We start from the raw sequence: 21,773 nt of genomic DNA on the forward strand, positions 1-21,773 counted from the left end.
CAACTAAATTCATTATAATATGCACATCATAGTCAGCTCTGGCTGCTATAACAAAATACCATACACTGAGTGGCTTAAACAACAGACATTATTTTTCATGGTTCTAGAGGCTGGGAAGTCCTAGATTAAGGTGCCAGCAAATTCAGTTCCCGGTCGTGGCCCTCTTTCTGGCTTGCACATGGCCACCAACTCACTATGTCTGCACACAGAAAGCTCTGGTCTCTCTTCCTCTTCTTATAATTCCTTCATGGGGTCCCTATCCTCATCTAAACCTAATCACCTCCCAAAGACCTTATCTTCAAATGCCATCACTTTAAGAGTTAAGCTTTCAACATATGAATTTTGGGGAGACACATTCAAACTACAACAATGCAATTCTATTATTAATGTCTCATTTTTCCTCACAAAGAATATGTGAAAAGCCTTAGCCAAGTGCAGCTAGGGAACTAAGGTCTTTTTTTGTCAGTTGTACTTCTGCTTGTGTTGATCACATTCTGCTGATTTTCTGAGTATTCCATGTGTATGAGGACTGACCATATAGCTTATAATCCAAATTGGAAAAGTTTTGAGAAAGAAGAAAGGCACAAAAAATAATTAAAATTATAGAATTTTTGAAATATTTATGGATTGACTGACAAATTGGTTTTATTACATTGGTGGACCTATAAAATCATTCCATTTGAAAGCCATTTTCAAAAATAAAAATACTTCAAAAATTGAACATAGTATATGACTATGTACATTTAAAAATGTTAAAAATATTCATGTTGATTTTATGGAAATTTAAAAACAACACAAACAAAATAATTCTACGTACTTTACTCAGTTTCTTTTTTTTTTCTTCAGTGTAGCCCAATTTTGGCTCTTTTATCTTTCAAGGAGACTTCCCTTGTCTTTTTTTTTTTTATTATTTCAGCTTATTATGGGGGTACAAATGTTCAGGTTACGTATATTGCCCATGCGGCCCCCCCATCCCCCTGAATCAGAGCTTCAGGCGTGTCCATTCCCCAGACAGTGCGCATCACACTCATCATGTTACTCAGTTTCTTAGATATACATGTGTCTAATTCCTCACCACTTGTATTTTTCCGAAGAATGCATTTTTTTTCAATGCTAGGCATCTTAAATTGACCTTTTTCTGTAGACCATAATATATTTAATTGAGAAAATACTCTCTCTACATGTGCTAAGGTACCTGATATGTTCAAAGTACATTTTGCTAAATGGAAGAGGTCTTCTATTCTACTAGAGGGGATGGTTTATATTAAAATGTATAAATATTTGACACTAAATATTTTTACAATGCTATTTTTTCTCTAAGTATTTTCTTCTGTTTATGTTAGTAGGACATCACAATGTGTTTGGGTAAAGTCTAAATATTATATGCCTTACATACATTCTACCCCATAGTATTTCTAATTTATAGAGAATATTGTTTGTGCCCTGACATTGTGTAACACCAAAATGTATGCTTTATTATTTCAAAATGATAATTCAATAAATCTAATTTCAAAAGCAAAAATTTTACCTTCAGTTTTTAAAATATTAAACTGAATTTGCAATAGAGTCACAATAATACCAGATATTTCATCTTCAACAGAATGAATCACAAAGATCTATACCTTATTCCATGATTTGGATGAAAGTTATTGCCTGATTATGTAAATAAACTTAGTTGATATTAAATTTTTACCACATTGTTATAAAAACTGGCATCATTGAACTATTTGCAAGGTCTGCTGCTGCTAAGGGAGGCAACATATCAACAGCTATTGTTTAATATTTTGTACTTTCTTAAGAAAACTTGGAATAGAAAATGAATGAAATTAGAAGAATAGACATTTATCTAAAGAAAAGTGATGTTTCACATCATTAATATGTTGACTTCACATCATTAATATGTAAATGAACAGTCAGCAGCTTCACGTGTTAAATTGTCATTTTTGGACACAATCTTCCTAAAATCTACTAACTTTAGAATTGATGCTGATGTTTCACCAGTGAATTTCTGTCTCCTGGTTTTTGGGTGTTCAGCAGCCCTCCTGGTAAATATGAACAAATATTTTGTACTATTTATATGTTCATCATCAACTTTCTTAAGAAACTTAAGTTTAGTACTTAATTTTTCATTAAACATTCACTTTGAGTTTTCTTTTGTTAGCTCATTGTTGCCAAAAAATTTATTACTAAATAAAAAGGCACTACAATCAAAAAAATAAATACAGATTTACACTATAAAATAAGAGACTACTCTCTATAAACTACAAGAGTGCCTGGCCTCTATTACTCATACATGCGTCAGAGAGATCTGACCCATAATTTTCTAAATTTCTCAGGGGTCCTGCTCCTGGCTGGCCTGGGGGCCCCATGCATCATGCAGATGGCACATCAAGCCAAAACACCAAGAGGCTGGCAGGGATAGCAGTGCCAAAAATGACTCACACAAACACTTAAGGTTAAAAGAAGTCAGCTGGTCTCAGTCACTCCTGTTTGAAGGACGTAAACTTTGCTTTTATCAGGGAGTACCCTGCACACTGTCCTTGAAAAGGATATATTAGTTAAAGTTTGGAAAGGCAGGGAAAAGAGAAAGAGGTTATTGCTGTTTGTCTCTCAGGTTTAAACACAAGTTAAACTACAAAGTGTTCACAGTATATGCGTCCAGCATAAGACTAGATGTGAGACTGTGGCATTCAGCCCTCAGAGCAACTCTTGAGTTGTATTATCTTTTTATTGATGTTTGAGGCGCTCAGAGACATTAAATAATGTGTACAAGACCAAACAACTATGTAAGAAAGCTTGGTTTTCAGAGACCTAGGCAGGTCTCTGAAAGCTGCAAGGATATAGTGTGCAGAGTTTTATTAAAAACAAAAGGACAAGAGTTGCAATAAAAAAAAAATCATGAGTTTATGGATAAGGTATTAATAAAAGCAGAAATGCCAGAGCCTATGAATAAATTAAAAATTGGCTAAATATTGGCTAAACCTTCAAGATGAAAGGAGAATGAATGAGATGAAGGTTTTAAAAAATTATAATTTGGAAATGCTTTATTTATAGAAAATTGATCAAAATGCTATTGAAGATTTTTGGAGTCCAAACATAAACCTCCTTCCCTCCAGCATTAAGTAATTGAGAAATGTACACTAGGAGCCTAAGGAGAACCTAAGTGTGAGCAATCAGCTTTATTTCTAGAAAGCTTGATTGTAATCATGGCGGGACTTCCTATCTCTCACCATGAATTGAAATTAACAACAGTGCCTGGAGAATGACAGGATTTCATAAGTTCAGGGTGGGGTTTTGCACCTAAATCCTATTATTCAGCTATTTTCCTTACTGTGGCTCATATGAATGGTATGAAGACAAAGAATAGAAGGAAAGGGATTGATCTGTCATCTGTCTATACACACATATACATGTATGTATAATTTATTTTCCTTTTTTAAAAAAAATGCAAGGATCCCCAGCAGAGTTGGATTGGAGAATATTGTGGAGATGTAAGTACAAAGCAGGGCTTCCAAGAAGAACTGACCCAGTTGGAGGCAGAATTACAAGACCGGTAGATTCAGGTTTAAATTACAGGGGCAGGACTTAGATCTCCAACTCCCTCCACCTGATGGTACAGAACTGAGGCAAGTTACCATGAGACATGAGAAGTCATGTATGAAGAGTGACCTTTGACATATTAACTCAGTGCATGTCTGGCTCTCCCTGGTCTTACGAATCAGATGAACCACTCTTCCTCTGAGGAGGGGAGAGAAAAAAGCCCAGATGAAAGTGCTCATCCCTTTTCTTCATGAGTCTGTATGGCATTCAAGGCATGTATGGCATTCGAGGCAGAAGAAACAGTATAAGCCAGCTACATAGAGATGGGATGCTGCCTGAAGTCTGAAGGAGCTCTAGTAGTCCTGCCTCACTGGAGAGTTAATTCTGAGATGGGCTGGCAGAAGGTGAAGAAAAGATGGGGTCAGATCAGAGAGGATCTGGTTTGCCATGCTAAAGAGTTTGGACTTTATCCTTTAAAGAGGGAGGGATGAGGAGAATTTTAAAGACATGATCACATTTAGATGTGAAACACAGTAGTATGCTAGCAGAGAGATCCTTTAGGAAGTTACTGAAATAGCCTAGGCAAAAGATGAAGAAGACCTAGATTATAGGCAATGATGAAGATGGAGACTGTATCTTATATTTAATTTGCATTGCTTAGTGTAATATCTTACACAGAGCTGGCACAATAAATTTCTGTTAATATGTACACTTAAACATGTGCATATATTGTTCATAACATTTAAAACTTGCCTTGCCTAATCATTTATATCCTATTCTATTAGCTGATAGGTAAAAAATATATTAGGAAAAAATGAATTTATCTTACATATAAAACGGCCAAACAGAAAAGTCTTTCTAACTATATCATGATATTTTCAACATTGAATATGATCTACTTACTAAGGGTAGTAATTACACTTTCTGTGGAATTCTTATTTTGAACTGCAAAATTTGCTACAAACTGACATAATTCTTATTTCATTTGTCACTAAAAAGCTGAGATCCAAGAGTAAAGAACAAAACTTGAAATAATGAGACAATGTTTCTTAAGAAAAGCTAACAGACTGTTTCTATATTTATAGTCTCAGCCTTCCTTTATAATAAAAATAATAGATCCAGTGTTATGAAAACATAAAGAGTATTTAAATTTTGTATATGTATTCCTGATTACAAAATATAAAAGTAATAGCTATTCATTATAATATATATGGAAATTGTAAAAATGCTCAAAGAAGAAAATAAAGATCTTATATTATTCTACCATCCAGATACAGTCACTGTTTACATTTGAGGCTCTTTTATTCCAGTATTTAATGAAAGGTATTTAAATGAGAAAAGTTGTAGTAGAGTCATCATTAATCAAGCCCTGAAATAAAAACCTTTAACTATTATTGATAGCTATTTTCTTCACATAAAAAAACCCAAAAATCCCCTTTGCAGGCTACAAAAAATCTGTGTTTTTATCTATACAGCTGTATTTACTATGTTTACAGAGAAGCTAAAGGAAACGTCTTGCTTTTTACTCAAGGATTAGTTCTTGTATTGCTCATGCAGAAATATCTCATGTGTTAAAATAAAACTTTTCTATTCTGTGATATCTGATTCTGGTAGTGGCCGATAATTTAATGAGCAAATCATTACTGTTAGAGAAAGGCTATTAATGGAGTGATTTGGGGACAATCACAGAACTGCTTTATAGACCAAAAGTCCTTAAGGCCTCTCTCATGGTTTGTGATCAGACTACATTTTAGTCCCCTGTCTCTTGAGTGTGTCTATTGAGAGAGATTAACCCTGTTTGGTTAGAATTGCAGGATTTTTGAGACCCAAATCCCAAGAGTGCCTGGAATTTCAGGCTATGTAGCCAAAAGCAAGTCAATAAGCCTACCTGTATCTCTGTTTCATCAGTAAGATGATAGTAATGACTCAGAGAATTGAAAGAAAAACAATGATGGCAAAGCACTTTGCAAATACAAGTTCTTAATTGACTGGTCATTAAGGAAACCTATTAGGTAATGATGACTCTCTGGAGGTTCCTGTCAAGTCACACTTTCCAACTAAATACAAACTGTGAGTTCACACATGTTGTGTATGTGTAGCATAAACACCTCCTGGGATAAAAGTTACTCTTCAGAAATTTAAACCCGTCAGCATTCCCTGAGCCAAGAGATTAGTGGTCAAAGAGTAAATGGACCAGAAGTCTGAAAATTCCATATCAGTGCCCGCCAAGAACACAACTCTTCCCAATGAGGACATGTGTGATTGGTGACCGGTGGCAGAAACCAGCTTCATGCTATCCTGAATGGTAACAATGACAGTAGCTCGTATTTATTAGGTGTTCAGTGCCAGATTATTTGCTAAATGCTTTACAGGCATAATTCTATTTACTCTTTATAAGAACTCTATGAAGTAGTTACTATTATCCGCGTTTTCACATATGTCAAAAGTGAGACATAAGAAGTTGTTATTCTCCCATAATCCCACAGGTAGTTAGTAGTGTCAAAAGACCAATTAAATGTAGGTTAAAAAAAAAAAGAATTTAAAGATGATGACACCAATGGGAGGTTCTCCAATTTATAATGTAAAATTGGCAGCATAAGCTTGACACTTGACAAAAACAGAATGAAAAAGGAAGGTACGGACTAATCTCAAGATAGATAGGTGACAGGGAAATGAAACAAAGAGACAAAACAAGAAAGGAAGGAAGGAAGAAAGGAAGAAAGGGAGGGAGGGAGGAAGACACACAGAAGAAAGAAAAGGAAAAAGAGAAAGAAAGAAAGAAAGGAAGGAAGAAAAAGAGAGAAAGAGGGAGAGAAAGTAGCAAATTGAGTTCTGAAGAATAATCAAATTTTTTAACATCATAACCAGGTAGAGAGCTTTACTGTGAAATATAAGAATAAGATGTCTCTATAATTTCTCACTACAATAGGCTAAAGGAAGAAAAACATAATACGAACACCCAGATTAGCATTTCCCAATTATATTTTGTGGATGACATCTAGGTTGGTAACAGGTATTCCAAGGAAGGAATTTCTGAGATTAAATAAATATTAGAAACTCATGCTATATCTCCTTTTGAGAGCCATAGAGTAAATACATATATTAAATGCTCTAAGAAGTTCTAATATAATGTCTGTTTAACTGTCTTTTTTTCTTTTTCTTTTTTTTATGGAATGCTTCACGAATTTGTGTGTCATCCTTGCGCAGGGGCCATGCTAATATTCTCTGTATCATTCCAATTTTAGTATATGTGCTACTGAAGCAAGAACTGTTTAACTGTCTAACCTAGTGTTTTAAAACTTGTTTCGTGTTTTAAAACTTGTTTCACCACAAAATTCATCTGTTTTCTAAGAACACATATCTATACAATGGGTTTATGAAACACTGATCTAAGATGTTAAAATATTGAATTTTAATAAAATTTGGTATTTATGATTGAGCTTGAATTGGTCATTTAGAATTAATGTTGTTTTTAAATATTAGAAGAAATTGTTGTAAAGAATCATACAGAGAATGATGTAAGGAAATGCCATCTTCCTTGGCAAGATAAAACCAAAAATACACAAGGTAAGCATGAAAATGAGAATTGGCTTGATAATAAAAACCTTTACAAGAAAATGTTGAAAAAACTCTTACAGACATTGGCCTAGGGAAAGAATTTATGAAGAAGACCTCAAAGGTGATCACAGCAACAATAAAAATAAATAAATGGGACCTGATCAAATCACAAAGCTTCTGCACAGCCAAGAAAACTATCACAAAAGGAAACAGAAAACCTACAGAATGGAAGAAAATATTCGCATGCTACACATCCGGTAAAGGGCTGTTAACTAGAATCTATATAGAACTCAGGAAAATTAGCAAGAAAAAATACAAAAACCCCATTAAAAAGTAGGCAAAGGACATGAACAGAAACTTTTCAAAAGAGGACAAACTAATGGCCAACAAACATGAAAAAATGCTCAACATTTCTAATCATCAGGGAAATACAAATCAAAACCACAATGAGCTATCACTTAATTCCAGTGAGAATGGCTTTTATTAATAAGTCCCCAAACAATAAATGTTGGCATAAATGCGGAGAGATAGGAACACTCATACACTGCTGGTGGGACTGCAAACTAGTACAACCTGTGTGGAAAGTCATATGGAGATACCTTAAAGAGCTAAGAGTAGAACTACCATTTGATCCAGCAATCCCATTGCTGGGCATCTACCCAAAGGAAAAAGAGACATTCTATAAAAAAGACATCTGCACTTGAATGTTTATAGCAGCACAATTCACAATTGCAAAGATGTGGAAACAACCCAAGTGCCCATCAATACATGAGTGGATTAATAATATGTGGTATATGTATACTATGGAGTACTACTCAGCTATAAGAAACAATGGTGATATAGCACCTCTTGTATTATCCTGGATAGAGCTAGAGCCCATTCTACTAAGTGAAGTATCCCAAGAATGGAAAAACAAGCACCTCATGTATTCACCATCAAATGGTATTAACTGATCAACACTTGTGTGCACGTATAGGAGTAACATTCATCAGGTGTTTCGCAGGTGGTGGGGGGGTTGGGTATATTCACACCTAATGGGTGCTGTGCGCACCATCTGGGGGATGGACATGCTTGAAACTCTGACTCAGGGGCAGGGGCAAAGGCAATATATGTAATCTAAACGTTTGTACCCCCATAATATGCTGAAATAAAAGAAATAAAAAATAAATAAAAAGAAAAATAAAAGAAAAATAAAAAAACAAACAATCTTTGGACTATTTACAGATTGAGATCATGTCTTGAGGAGGAAAATAAGCTCAAATTATACCATGTTTCTCTCTACTAATGCTTTTGCTAGCATCACTCTGACTTCATTGGGTCCTTTTCCCTTGAAAGCATTGACAAATCTGACTTCCCCTAACTCTTGTTGCCACAGTAAAGACAAGCTCAGACGTTTAGAAAAAAATACAAAAGGGAAATACATAAAAAGAGTCGGTGCTATATCCCAAACAGTCTAGTGTAGAAAAATATAGCTTGAACTCCAGGGTTTATGAACATCACCTTCCTCCTCTCTTGAAATCCCCTGCTCTTGTTCCCATAACTGGTCCAGCTGTACATTATTATTCTATTCAGGAGTGACTGCAAACCTGTACAGATGGAGTCTTTAAAATTTGATCCAAGAGAAAGAGATTTGGTCCTTTTCCTTGTATAAATAGACTTTATCCTGTGAGTTCCATTTTTCTATGTTTAGTTCATGTTTGTCAATGGCTAAAGTTGGTTGGAAGAAGACCCTACCTCCTACCCAGGCACTGGCATTTAGAGTTTTCAGGCTCAAACTGGCTTTAATAATTAGAATACTCACCAAATACATTTAACACTAAGATAATAACACAGATGTTGTCAAGGAAATGTAGCTCAATGTTACAGACACATTTTCAAACATAACTAGGAAAAACATACAACTAGTTTGAAATCATTCACACACATTATAGTGTATGTTCAGGTTGAGTATCCCTTATCTAAAATGCTTTGGAACCGAAGGGTTCAGATTCTGAATTTTTTCAGATTTTGGAATTTTGCATAAAATAGTGAGATATCTTATGGAGAGGACCAAGTCTAAATATAAAATTCATTTATGTTTCATATATGCCTTATATACATAGCCTGTAGGTAATTTTATATAAGTTCTTTAATAATTTTGTGCAGGAAATAAAGTTTGTGTACACTGAACCACCAGAAAGCAAAGGTGTCAATATTTCAGCCACCCATGTGGACAATCTGTGGTTGTTTGGCTTCACCACCATTTCTGAGTCTAAATTTATATGCTACTGATAAGCAATCATTTTCTTATACATATTCACACATAAGCACTTTATATTAAAAAATATGACATACCATTAATACAGTGAAAAAGTAATGTGTTCAGGGTTACTAAACAGCATGGTAGCATCATAAAAGTACCTGTTTTCAGCTGTTCAACAACAGCAACAAACAATGGCAGACTTTCAGTTTCCACCTACAACGCTGTGTTTTGATTAAAAGTTACACTGTACGATAACCCCCTTGGGGACGCTGAATAAATTCTGTGTTGTGCACCTGTGTTTTGACTGTCACCCACAGTCAAAATTGTGACTGTGGGATCAGGTGTGCAATTTTTCACTTGTGGTATCATGCTGGAGCTCAAAATATTTTGGATTTTGGATATTGGGATCAGAGATGTTCAATCTATAAAAGTATTAGTCAGGGTTCTCCAGAGAGATAGAAGCAAGAGGAGATTATATATATATATATATATATATATATATATATATATATATTAGAGGGATTGGCTCATGCCATTACAGAGGCTAGCAAGAAAGATAGGCTGTCTGCAAACTGGAGACCCAGGGAAGCCAGTAATGAGGTTTAGTTCTAGTCTGAAAGCCTCAGAATCAGGCAAGCTGATGGTGTAATTCTCAGCCTGAGGGTGAAGGTCCGAGAACTTGCCGAAGGTGGGGGTGAGAGGCTCTGCTGGTACAAGTTCTGGAGTTCAAAGGCCAGAGAGCCTGGAGTTCTGATATCCAAGGGAAGGAGAGGGGTGTCCCAGCTCCAGGAGAAAGAGAGCGAGCCAATTGAAAGGTGTCCGCCCACACTGAGGGCAGATTTTTCCCATTCAGTCCACCCACTCACACACCAGTGTCCTCCAGAAATACCCTTGAAAGCACACCCAGAAATAATGTTTTGCCAGCTATCTAGATTTCCCTTAATCCAGTCAAGTTGACACCTAAAATTACCCATCATAGTATACAACAACTTTCAACTTACCATAAATAACACATATACTATTTAAATCATTTAAATAACACTGTCAGGTTGGCATTCCTTACACTATTTTATTCATTTGCATAATAAATATTGATTTTGAGAACACCTTGACAGGCACTGGGGATATAAAATTAATATCATATGCCTTGCTTTTCAAGATGTTTGCACTCTGAGAAGACTGGTACAAAATTATAACAAAATATCTTAAGGGATAAACAGAGGTGAGTAGTTACATCTGAGACCCTCTCTGCTAAATACCTTTCCCTCTGTAAGCCACTATTGACAGGGGTAAAAAGAAAATCCTTATCCTCTGAGTAGGATTGCCCCTCTGCTGGGAATGAAACAGACGTCAAGAAGAAGCCCTAGATCTCTACATGTTCCTCAAAAGGCACCCTAACCCTCTCTGCCTCCAAAACAAGCAGTCTCACCACTGCTTTCTGCCTTTGAACAGTCAGGATTGGGCTAATCTCATTTTGCCCTCTTTCTCTTTTCCTTTAGTCACTACAATAATTGAAAGACACCTAGGCTCTCCTTATTTTTTGAACTCTAACCCCCATATAGCTCTCTGTATTGCCTTTAAAATTTTTTTCAATAGATTTGGAGGATACAAGTGTTTTTTGTTACATGGATGAATTGTATCATGCTGAAGTCAGGCCTTTTAGTGTACCCATCACCACAATAGTGTACATTGTACCCTATAGGTGATTTTTTCTCTCTCACCCATCTCCTACCCTCCTCTCTTCTTAGTTTTCAATGCCTATTATACTGTTTTATGACCTTATATACCTTCATTTAGCTCCCACTTGTAAGTGAGAACATGTGGTATTTATTTTTTCATTATTGAGATACTTACTGAGAATAATGGTCTCCAGGTCCATACAAGTTTCTGCAAAAGATATTATTACTTCATTCCTTTTTATGGGGTGTGTGTGTGTGTGTGTGTATGTATATATCACATTTTCTTTATCCACTCATCAGTTGATAGGGACTTAAGTTGATTCCATATCTTTGCAATTGTGAATTGTGCTGCAATAAACATTTGGTTGCAGGTGTCTTTTGGTGTCTTTTTGATATGATGACTTTTTTTCCTTTGGTTAGATACCTGGCAGTGGGATTGCTGGATCAAATGGTAGGTCTCTGTTTAGTTCTTTGAGGAATCTGCATACTGTTTTCCATAGAGGTTGTACTAATTACAGTCCCATCAGCAGTTGTTGTATAAGCATTCCCTTTTCACTGCATCTACACCGATATCTTTTTTTTTTTTTTTTTTTACTTATAAATAATGGCCATTCTGACAGGGGTAAGGTACTATCTCATTGTGATTTTAATTCATATTTCAATGACAGTTAGTGATACTGAGCATTTTTTCATATTTTCTGGCCATTTGTCTATCTTCTTTTGAAAAAATCTGTTCATGTCTTGTGCTCACTTTTTGATGGGGTTATTTCATTTTACCTTGCTGATTTGTTAGAGTTCTTTGTAGATTCAAAACTCCTTGAAAAAGAAAGTCCGTTACTTGCTTTCTCTAAATATTCTACCATTCTTTCTTGAAACTTCTCCAATAAGACTTTTGTCCCTGACACTTACTGCAAACTGCTTCTGTCAAGATTACCATTGAATTTAATACAACTAGAATTTTATGGTCAAGTCTCTGTACTTACCTTACATGACATGTCAGTATCAGTTGACACAGGGGATCCTTTTCTTCTCTTTGAAATTCTTTCTTAACTTCTGTTTTTTTCTTCTACCTAAGAGACTGTGTCTAGTCAGTTTCTTTTGCTGATTCTTTTTTATTTCTAAGGCCTACAAATTTTGGAGTGTGCTACTTCTACAAACTCTTTCCCACTAACACTAATTCCATGGAGAGTTAATCCATTCTCATGGCTTTAATTATAATCTATATGCTAATGACTCCAAATTTCTAGCCTTGGACAGCATTCCCCTACTCCCATCACATATATCAAACTGCCTTCAGATATTCCAACTTGTATAGAGTTCTTGCTTAAATTCCTCAAGCAATGGAACTTACTGTTTCTGCAACTTTCCTATCAGTAAGGACCAATTTCATTCTTACAGTTCTTTCAATTTTTCAGGTCAAAAATCCTAGAGTCATTTGTACTCCTTTCTTTCTCTTACACTCCAATTCCAATCAATCAGAAAATCCTGTCATTTCTACTTCTAAACACGTCTAGAAATATGTCACTCCTCATCACCTCTATTACCAAGCACTCTGGTCCTAGCTACACTATTCCTTGCTTAAAGTTTATACAATAGCATCATAACTGTCCCTCTGCCTCTTACATTATTCTCCTCCAGCTCATTCTTTACCCAGTGATCAGAGCAATGCTTTAGAGAATAAGTCAGATCACGTTCCACCCCTCAACCAACTGAATAACTTTTAATATCACTTACAGTGGAAAACAAAGTATTCAATGACTTGTAAGACCTTACATCTTCTACAATCCTTGTAACCACATCACCTACCATTCTTCCCATCACTCAGTCAACAACAGTCATACTAATCTCTTTGAAGTTTCTCATATGGACAGGTTTTTTTCTGACCACATTATATGATTTAGAAATCTTTAATCCTACTTTATGGCCCTCTTTATCCCATTCTCCCTGTTTTATTTTTTCTCATTGCACTTAACACAATCTGAAAATTACCTTCTTTAAAAATTTTGTCTGTATTTCTTCAATAAAATGTAAATCATTTAAAGCAGAGACTTTGTTTTGTTTACTGCTAAGTTCCCAGCACCTAGAAAAGTGCCTGGCACACAGTAGACACTCCATAAATAGTTATTGAATGGATAAATGTGAACTCAAAAATGTTTAGCATCAGCTCCATTCTTTCTCTTTAATGCCAGAACCATATATCCAATTATCTACAGAACATTTCCATCTAAAATTTTCAAAGGCATTCATAAATCAAATCTCTTCCTAACTTGCTCATTTTCTTATCTCTCTTATTTTATTCTCTTTCATATATCTATCTTAATTAATAAAACCCCAATCCAATTTGAATCTGGATGACTCTCTCCCCCTCCTTTCTCTTACCGTCATCTAGTTTTTCAACCAAGTTCCGTTAATTCCACCTCTCCTATATCCTTCAAGTCAGTCTTTCATTCTTCAAGTTAACTACCAGTGCCAGTGTTTAGGGATTGATTATTTCTCACCTAGATATTTATAATATCCTTTTAACTGGTATCCTTGGCTTTCTTCCCAGCTCTCTCAAAACCATCCTTTACACTGTTGGCAGAATGACTATTAGAAGTTCAGGGAAGTGCCTTGCTCTCTTTGCTCCCATATCATCCTTTGCATACTTTTCACGGAGTATTTCAATTAATCATTTCCTAACTGCATTTCCCCCATCAACCTGATAATGCACTGCAATTTACCAACAGAATCTAACCTTATGGTGATAAAGTAACTTGACTAAATCCTTAGTAAGTAACTAGATTTCAGGTTTTGTGATTTCTACTCTAGGACATTGATACATACATACCATCTGACAAATTATCTTCTTTAAGATAATTCACTTCTCATCAGCTTTACACTGTTGATAGAATGACTATTAGAAATTCAGGTAATACTTTACTCTCTTTGCTCCCATATCATCCTTTGCATACTTTTGTATGCAAACACATACATATACACACACATGCATTCCCCAACTAAGATTGTATTTAGGTAAAATTAAATGAATTATTTAACCAGAAAAAAAGAATGTCACCTTTTCATTTAATCACCTGGGTATTTTGGATTAGAATTTATTTATTGTGTAATTACTTGCTTTCTTCCCCATGAGAGTTCTGGTATTTTAAATAGTATCTGCTACATAGTTCTTAGTAAACATTTTTTTTTTAAATGAATGAACAATTGAATGGATAGCTTCTATTATGTTTCCAGTTTGGAGTAAACTTCATATTAGAAACTTTGAATTACTGGTTCATGCTAGGAATTTCACGTTATAAGCCTCCCATATAGGTAAAATAGCCTAAATATTCAAATGGATGTTTAGATTTTATTTTACACAACTTCACCGTTGACACGTGTTGGCATAGTGTTTTATATATTCAAAAAATGAAGAATAAGAAAAATCTTTAGTAAAATACAAAGTTCCACCCAAATCTTTTATGTGCCATATATTTTTATGTTTGCATCTGGAATATATATTTTAGTTAAAATACACATTATGTTACATGTGCATACACATAGACATACATGTACATATTTAAGTAAATGTATACTTTTAATTAAAATGTTAACTTGGTCAAAGTATCTGCATTAATTTATAATTTCCCCAATTTCTCTTACAGGTATGGAAATGGAGTCACATTGCCATAGGTCTTTCTTTCTATACAATCTAAGTAAGAATGGTAAAGTGAAACAACATATAATTTTTCTCCTTTTTCCCAAGTGTTTTATTTCTTGTATGTTGCTCTTTTTTTTTTTTTTTTGGTAAGTTTAGGAAATAAGGTACATGTTTATTTTTATTCAGTTTATAATTAAATGATGTAAAAATTCCTTCTGGTTTAATATATGTATAGATATATTATAGTTTATTTAAACAGATAAACACTCTCTTCTTATCTTTGTTTAGAAAGAGCTTTGAAAAAGCTGATATCATATCTGGGACTATGTGCGTGTTCAAAGTTATTAATTTATTTGTTACATTTTATATAATGATTTCATTCATCATTAGATTGATTAGTGATAATTATTGCCAAAATAAGCGAGAAAAATTAAAAGAACACAGGCATCTCAATTAGTTATTTTCCTCCAGAATTGAAGATATAGTCCTCAAGGGAAGCAGAGCAAAGTTCATTTTATTTCTTTAAAGTAAATTAGAAGAAAAGCAAAAGAACTGGAATAAATCAGACTTTTGGCAGGCTCTAAGTTCAAATACAGATGAATATGTGATCTTTAGAAAAGATGGGAAAATGCCACTGTCATGAGGAGTGATATATGAAGAAATTTTATTTCCATTTATATTGAACAGGAGAATTGAAATGGCAAGTCTTGAATACCAGATTCAAGGGCAAGATATCTCAAATTCCCAAGGCCAGTATTATCATGATGGCTGTTATTTCATACCTTTACTTTTACAGTCCTGGGTTTAATCTGATCTTCATGGAGCTATGGATGATTTAGCTGCATCTGTTTTCCAAATTCAACACAACAATATTCTAAAGTTAAGACAATACTGAATGATCTATAGATGGAGAGTATCATTTTTATATGCCCTAAGCATAGCACTGAAATTCCAGATAATGGTAACAAATAATGTCACGTACCAGCATTCAATAAATTACAAACAGGAATGAAGCCAGACCTTAACTCCGAGAACAGCAGAGATATATCTAACAAAGCAGATGACGGACCATTATTTAGAATCAGCCTATAAGTTATGATTGAAACCAAATGGAAACAAGAGATCATAAACCCAAATGAGAGATGACAGAATTATGAAATAATTCCAGCAACTACAAGTGTGGCAATAGCCATATTTACTAGTCAGAAAAGAGTACAGTAGAATTTTAACTAATGTTAGAAAGCAGTAGACAGGGTAATACTCATGGGCAGTTTACTCTTTGTGCAAGAGAATGAGCCATATTAATCTGTGCTGAGCAAACAGTACATGTTTAATAATTATGTTGCTTATTTAATAAATAAGATTAGTGATGGAAGGGAATTAGAAAAATGATCTAGCCCAGTTCTTATAACTTTATAGTAAGAGGGACATGTTTTACCTGGGGGATTTCAATAGAATTCTTTTTTTTTATTTCTTGTATCCAACATAGCAAGAGAACTTACATCCAACATGAGAATATAATGATTTCTCATCTCATTACAACATGAGCCATGTTGTCTCCTTATGTCTTAAGTATGCCTAGAGAAAATATGGCAATTAACTTTCATAATAATCACCTAAATGAATCAATTAACAATTAATTAAATCAATACACACTGAGAATTATCTATGTACAGGACACTGCATAAGTACTAAATACAAAGAGATGAGTAAGTTTGAGGTGAAACATGAACAAACCATCGTGATGTCCTCATGTTTGAAATAATGTAGAACACAATAAAATACTACTGAAATACTGATAGTGGAACAACTCATGTTGCTTGTATTTTGTAGGTAGACTGGAGACCATGGGGAAGCTTTTGGGGGGGTATATTTATTTTAGTTGGATTTTGAAAATTAACTCAAAGTAGGCAGACCAGCCAGAGTTGGTAATGGGATTTCAGGGTGATGAGTGATCAGAATGTGCAGTTTTGTTGCAGAAAAATTTTCTGAGCAATTACACTGTTCTAGGTACCATGTTATATGCTAAGGATATAAAAATAAATAACACATAGCCCCTGACTTACAGGAATTTCTATTACAGTAAGGTATATTGACTGACAAATGCTTTTAATAAAATAACAAAACTGCAATTTATCATTTATTAGGCATTAGCCATATGCCAGGCACTGACATAAGCACTTCATATTAAATACCCCATTTAAATCGTTACCACCCACTTCATAATTTGTGAAACTGAGGTTGAAAAAGTAAATTTTCTCAAAGACATACAGCTAATAAAATGTGAAGGTTGAATTTCAATACAGAGTACCGCCCTTTAAGGGGAACGTAGAAGAAAATGAGATTCTCAAAGCACATTCTGGAGGGTTTATAGGTTGCTCTTCCAAGTTCATATTTCATTTATTTTGGTAAAAACTGAGTTTAAAAGAAAAAGTCATGGTCAGTAAGTTAATTTTTGAATGTAATTGAATTATTGGAAGCAGCTATGAGCCTTTCTCTATCTACTGTGAAAAGACACATTTCCTTTATCTTTTTGTTGATATATTTAAGGATTTAAAAAATATCTATTATTTGTATCCTTAGCAGCTTTTATCTCATTTTCCCATTTAGCTTTTCTGATTTCTATCCTGACAAATCTTTGTTATTTTCTGACATTTCACCCACTGGACTAAGTTTTGCTTTTACTGGTTCTCTCATCTATAAATCCATCTTTGGTATCATTAAAAAATAATCGAATCAAATGGCATTATAAATTGAATTTGAGGGAGAACCATCTTTTAAATTAGACACAAAATTGTAGTGTTCAATTTTTAACTCCAGGTGCCAGCAAATAGCTTGATTACATGCTCTTGCTAACCTCCTGATGGAACTAATATCAGTAACAAAGGGCCAAATCATCTATCCCCTCCCAGATTACATGGTAAAGGGGGTCAATCTCATTGTTGCTGAGAACAAAGAACAGCTTAATAAATATGTGCTAAGGGAATGAGTGAAAAAGAGGCATATGGCCACGTTTGTAACTTCACATGGTTCTTAGGGAATTGTATCAGGGTCAAATGATCTATCCTGTGTCCAATAAACTGTTATAAATACATTCCAAATGCAAAAATTTGATTATAATTTCTCTGTAGCTGTCTGTGTTGCTAGAGACAAACAGGGATTCTGAATTTTTCAACTTTTTACTGTACCATTTTCATTGCTATTATGTGTGCAGAATCTCTGAAAAACTATACTTTCAAGGGAAGAAAAATTAAATATGCTAAGCTGAATCTGACAACAAACCAAAATGAATCCCATTAGCCAGCTGGACTTCCTAAATAGAACAGTTAATCCTCTGATGTTGGCAATTCTTTCCATATCTGTTGGTGACAGTACATTTTGTACAGGGAATATCCAAAGGCAGACAGCCTGTGTGAAGGGTGACAGGGGTTGAACTCACCATTAACTGCATATGTAAGTTGCTATTCATCATTAAGGTCATTGCTACTGACTGCATATAAGCCTCAGTGTATACAATTTCTTTTGATTTATGTGCTCATTTTTAGAGAAAATTACCAAGAAATTTTCAAATATCTTTCATTTATGTTGTCCATTTTGTAATATAATTAAAATTAATAATAAAACATCCCATTCTATTATTTTACGAAGGCTTAAATAATTTACAATACATAATTAAAGTCTATTATAATCTTATCAAGAAATTAATACTAAAAATGAAAAATATAAGTTGTTTCTGCATTTGCAAATCATAAATCCAAAACACCAGTTTTGCTCCACATTGACAGTAAAAATTGGGTACTTCTAAGTATTAGGTTTATCAAGGCAGATTGGTTGTATTCAGGAAAAATACTTGCTTTGCAATATGGTTGTCTTTGATGTTAGAACCTTTGGTGCATTAATAATAGTACATCATTTGGTTTCAGTTTTAAAAATTGCATAGGAAACATTTGGGATTTTATTACTTAGTTGCTCAAAATTTAACCATAATGTCACATGGTATTCTCAAATGATAAATGATTCATCCAAATTGCTAAAATGTCCTCACTAGCAAGTTTATTTTAAGAATGTGCGTAATGGACGGATCCATTAAATCTCTATGTAAAAAAAGCTACGAATGCCAATGAATATATCTCAAAAACTCCAAAATTTGAGAAAACATTTAAAGAGGCAAGAGCAGCTGATTCTACTTCCTCAACTATTAGTACAATTACTATTCTTACTGTCCATGCCATTAACACCTCCCCCTGTTACCAGCACCTACCGTATGTTGGCTTTTAGTATGTGCCTGGCAGGCTCTATATGAGATGCATTACACCCATCATCACCTTTTATTTAATTTTCACAATAATTCTATTAAGTGGGAATCTATTTTTAAATGTGAAGAAACTGGTCCAGGAAGTAGGTAAATAACTCACGGTCAAATGAATATTAGAAGGTTGAATAAACGTTGATCTTGGCCCTCAAAGAGCTCTCAGTCTAACGGATGAAGTTGTCAAATGAGGTCAACCAGAGTTCAATGAGGAATGTTGAGCCAAATTTACTATGTATGACTTGGCTTTTCCTCTGTTCAATACCCTCAAATGTCCAGTGTTCTTCCTCTCTCAAGGTCTCTTCTTGGATATGAATCTGTTGTGATTTAAGTCACGTCTCTAAACTATTCCTGTACACATGCTAGTCCCTGTGCATGGAACCTCCCTCCCCCACCTTTCTCTTTGCCTAAGTGCCCTTCCAAGCTGAATTAAATGCTGATTCTAAGTTCACCAGAATACTCTGTAAATATGTCCATCATGGCACATATCACTGTCGTGTTGAAACAATTTTTGTCCATGGTTCTTTTCCTCCAAACTCACCCCATCTAGGCTATGAGACAGAGATGTGAATTTGAGATTTTTACACCCCCATTGGCAAGCACATCATTATAATATGATTGTTTCTTGAAACAGTTTCTTCTTTTGGCTTTCTAGTCAAACATACCTTTTGTTCTCCCCTCTTACCCCTGTGGTCATTCTTTCTCTGTTTCCACTTTGAGGCTTTGTTCCCTTCTCATTTATGCTCTCTCTAGGTAGTCTTTTTCACCTGCTTTGTTCCCACTACTGTTTACACAGCAAAGAGTCCAGCTCAAACTTTTTGTCTCAGTTGCCCACTTAACATAGCCATTTGTGTAACTCACAGATATTTCAACCTTCACGTGTTCAAAGCTTTAACTATTGATCTTCCTCCTCATCCCATCCCAGAGCCATTCTTCCTCCCATATCCCATCTCAGTAAAGAGCACACCTGTCCACCCTATTGCTCAATCCCTCACACTTCATGTTGAATCTGTATTAAGCCATGTTGTGTTTACCTCCACCATGTACCTAAAATCCTTTCCTTTTCTCTCCACCACCAGCAAACTAGTCCATAGCATCATTTTTAGTCTTTAAAAGTACTAAGATAGCCTTTTATTTAGTGATTCTGTTTCCATTCTCCTCGGTAACCCATTTCATAATACACAAAAGCCAGGATAAATTTCTTACACTGTAAATAAGATCAGGTGACTCCCATGCTTTAATTTTCTTACCATTACCTTGAGGATAAAATAAAACCTAGCATTTTAAATTTGAATTTGAGGGTGACCTCTTAGCCTTGTTCTCAGTTCTCACCTTGGTACCAGTGTTACATTAAAACTGATCAATGGCATACAATTCTAACTGCAAAGGCATTGTTTATATATTTTTTCCTAAAAGTTTTCATGGGAGATAGAAGATAACTTACGTCCAAGTCGATCAACAATAAGTTATAAAAATCCTGTTTAAATTGGCCAATTTTCTCCCATCCAAACTGTACTCCCTGCAGATGGTGCTATCCCTTTAATCTCCCCACCCCCCAAACTATAACCTTTTCTCAGCCTTTCCAGCCTATTTATTCTGCTCTCTTCCACGAAATTCTGCTTCCAAATCTTATCTAAGGGCATACCTCCTGAACAATGTAAAAGTTAACAAACTAAGCCCCAGCCCGTGACTCCCTGAATGTCCTAAAGCGCAGTTCTAGAAGCACCTTCCTTTTGCCAGCCACACCTGCACAGAACATCCCGGCTTGGTAAGACCTGGGCTGTCTCATCTTTTGCCACAAGATACTTTGACCTTTGCTCAGAATGCTTACCTCTTTCCTACCTCAATACTTTTACACATATTGTTCCTTTGCCCAAAATGTTCTTTCCCCTACTTTTTGCACTAATAACATATTAAATTCTGTTTTGTTATAGCTTTATTGTAAGGTACATGAGGGCAGGGACTATGTCTGCTGTGTTTGCTTCTCTCTCTCCAATGTCTAATATGGTGTTTAGCATATGGTTGTCATTCAAAGAAATGTGTTGAATAAATATATGAATGAATGAGAGAAGGAATGAAAGAAAGCAATGGGTGAAACATAAAAAACAAGTTTTGAACGACTGTCTTGGAGCTTTTCTTTTAGTTGGCTTTCTTAAAGAAAATGCAAATATCAGTGAGAAAGTATAGTTTTGGTTTGGATATGGTGTATGTGTTACTACTTTTTCTTTCTTTCTTTCTTTTTCTTGAGAAGGAAGATTAATTATTTATTCCATTTATGGAACCAATAGAACAATATCTGTGGTATTTGAATATATTTTCAACTCATGATTTCCAGTCTAGACTCCTGTTTTGTAAAGTTGTACTAATCAGGTAAAAAAAAAACCCTTGATATATATTTTATAAATTTATATAATTATAAAATATGTGTGGATTATATATAAATTTAATATATAATTATTAAATATATATACATATGGGTTATATATTTAATATAAAATTATTAAATATACATAATTTCTGAGTAAAATATAGGATTCTCTGTTTTACATTCTAATTATAGGTGTAACAGGATTGTGAAAAAAGCATTTGGATTTAAACTGTGGTGTTTTCTCTAGTAATATGATAATCTTCTGTAATATGCAACTTCATGGTCTTTAACTATTTATTTTGGGAGGAAATCTTTTACAATGGTCAATTTAAATGCATGTGGATGGGACCAAAAAGAACTTCTGTAGCACCCAAGAAAATCAGAAAATATTCGTGCTCAGAGAGCCATACATTTATGCCAGTCTTTGGAAAGCCTGATGA

The 21,773-nt window shown here is 34.6% G+C and overlaps 1 protein-coding gene and 1 non-coding gene across 4 annotated transcripts in view; both read right to left on the bottom strand.

The window, feature by feature from the left end:
- Positions 1 to 21,773, bottom strand: part of CNTN5 (contactin 5) — a 1,139,291-nt gene that overhangs the window by 163,070 nt on the left and 954,448 nt on the right. The window lies entirely within an intron of this gene.
- Positions 6,703 to 6,805, bottom strand: LOC138385532 (U6 spliceosomal RNA). The gene has a single exon (XR_011233765.1). It is a non-coding gene; the product is annotated as a U6 spliceosomal RNA (small nuclear RNA).

Source organism: Eulemur rufifrons, chromosome 6, assembly GCF_041146395.1.
Source record: "Eulemur rufifrons isolate Redbay chromosome 6, OSU_ERuf_1, whole genome shotgun sequence".
Classification (NCBI taxonomy): domain Eukaryota; kingdom Metazoa; phylum Chordata; class Mammalia; order Primates; family Lemuridae; genus Eulemur; species Eulemur rufifrons.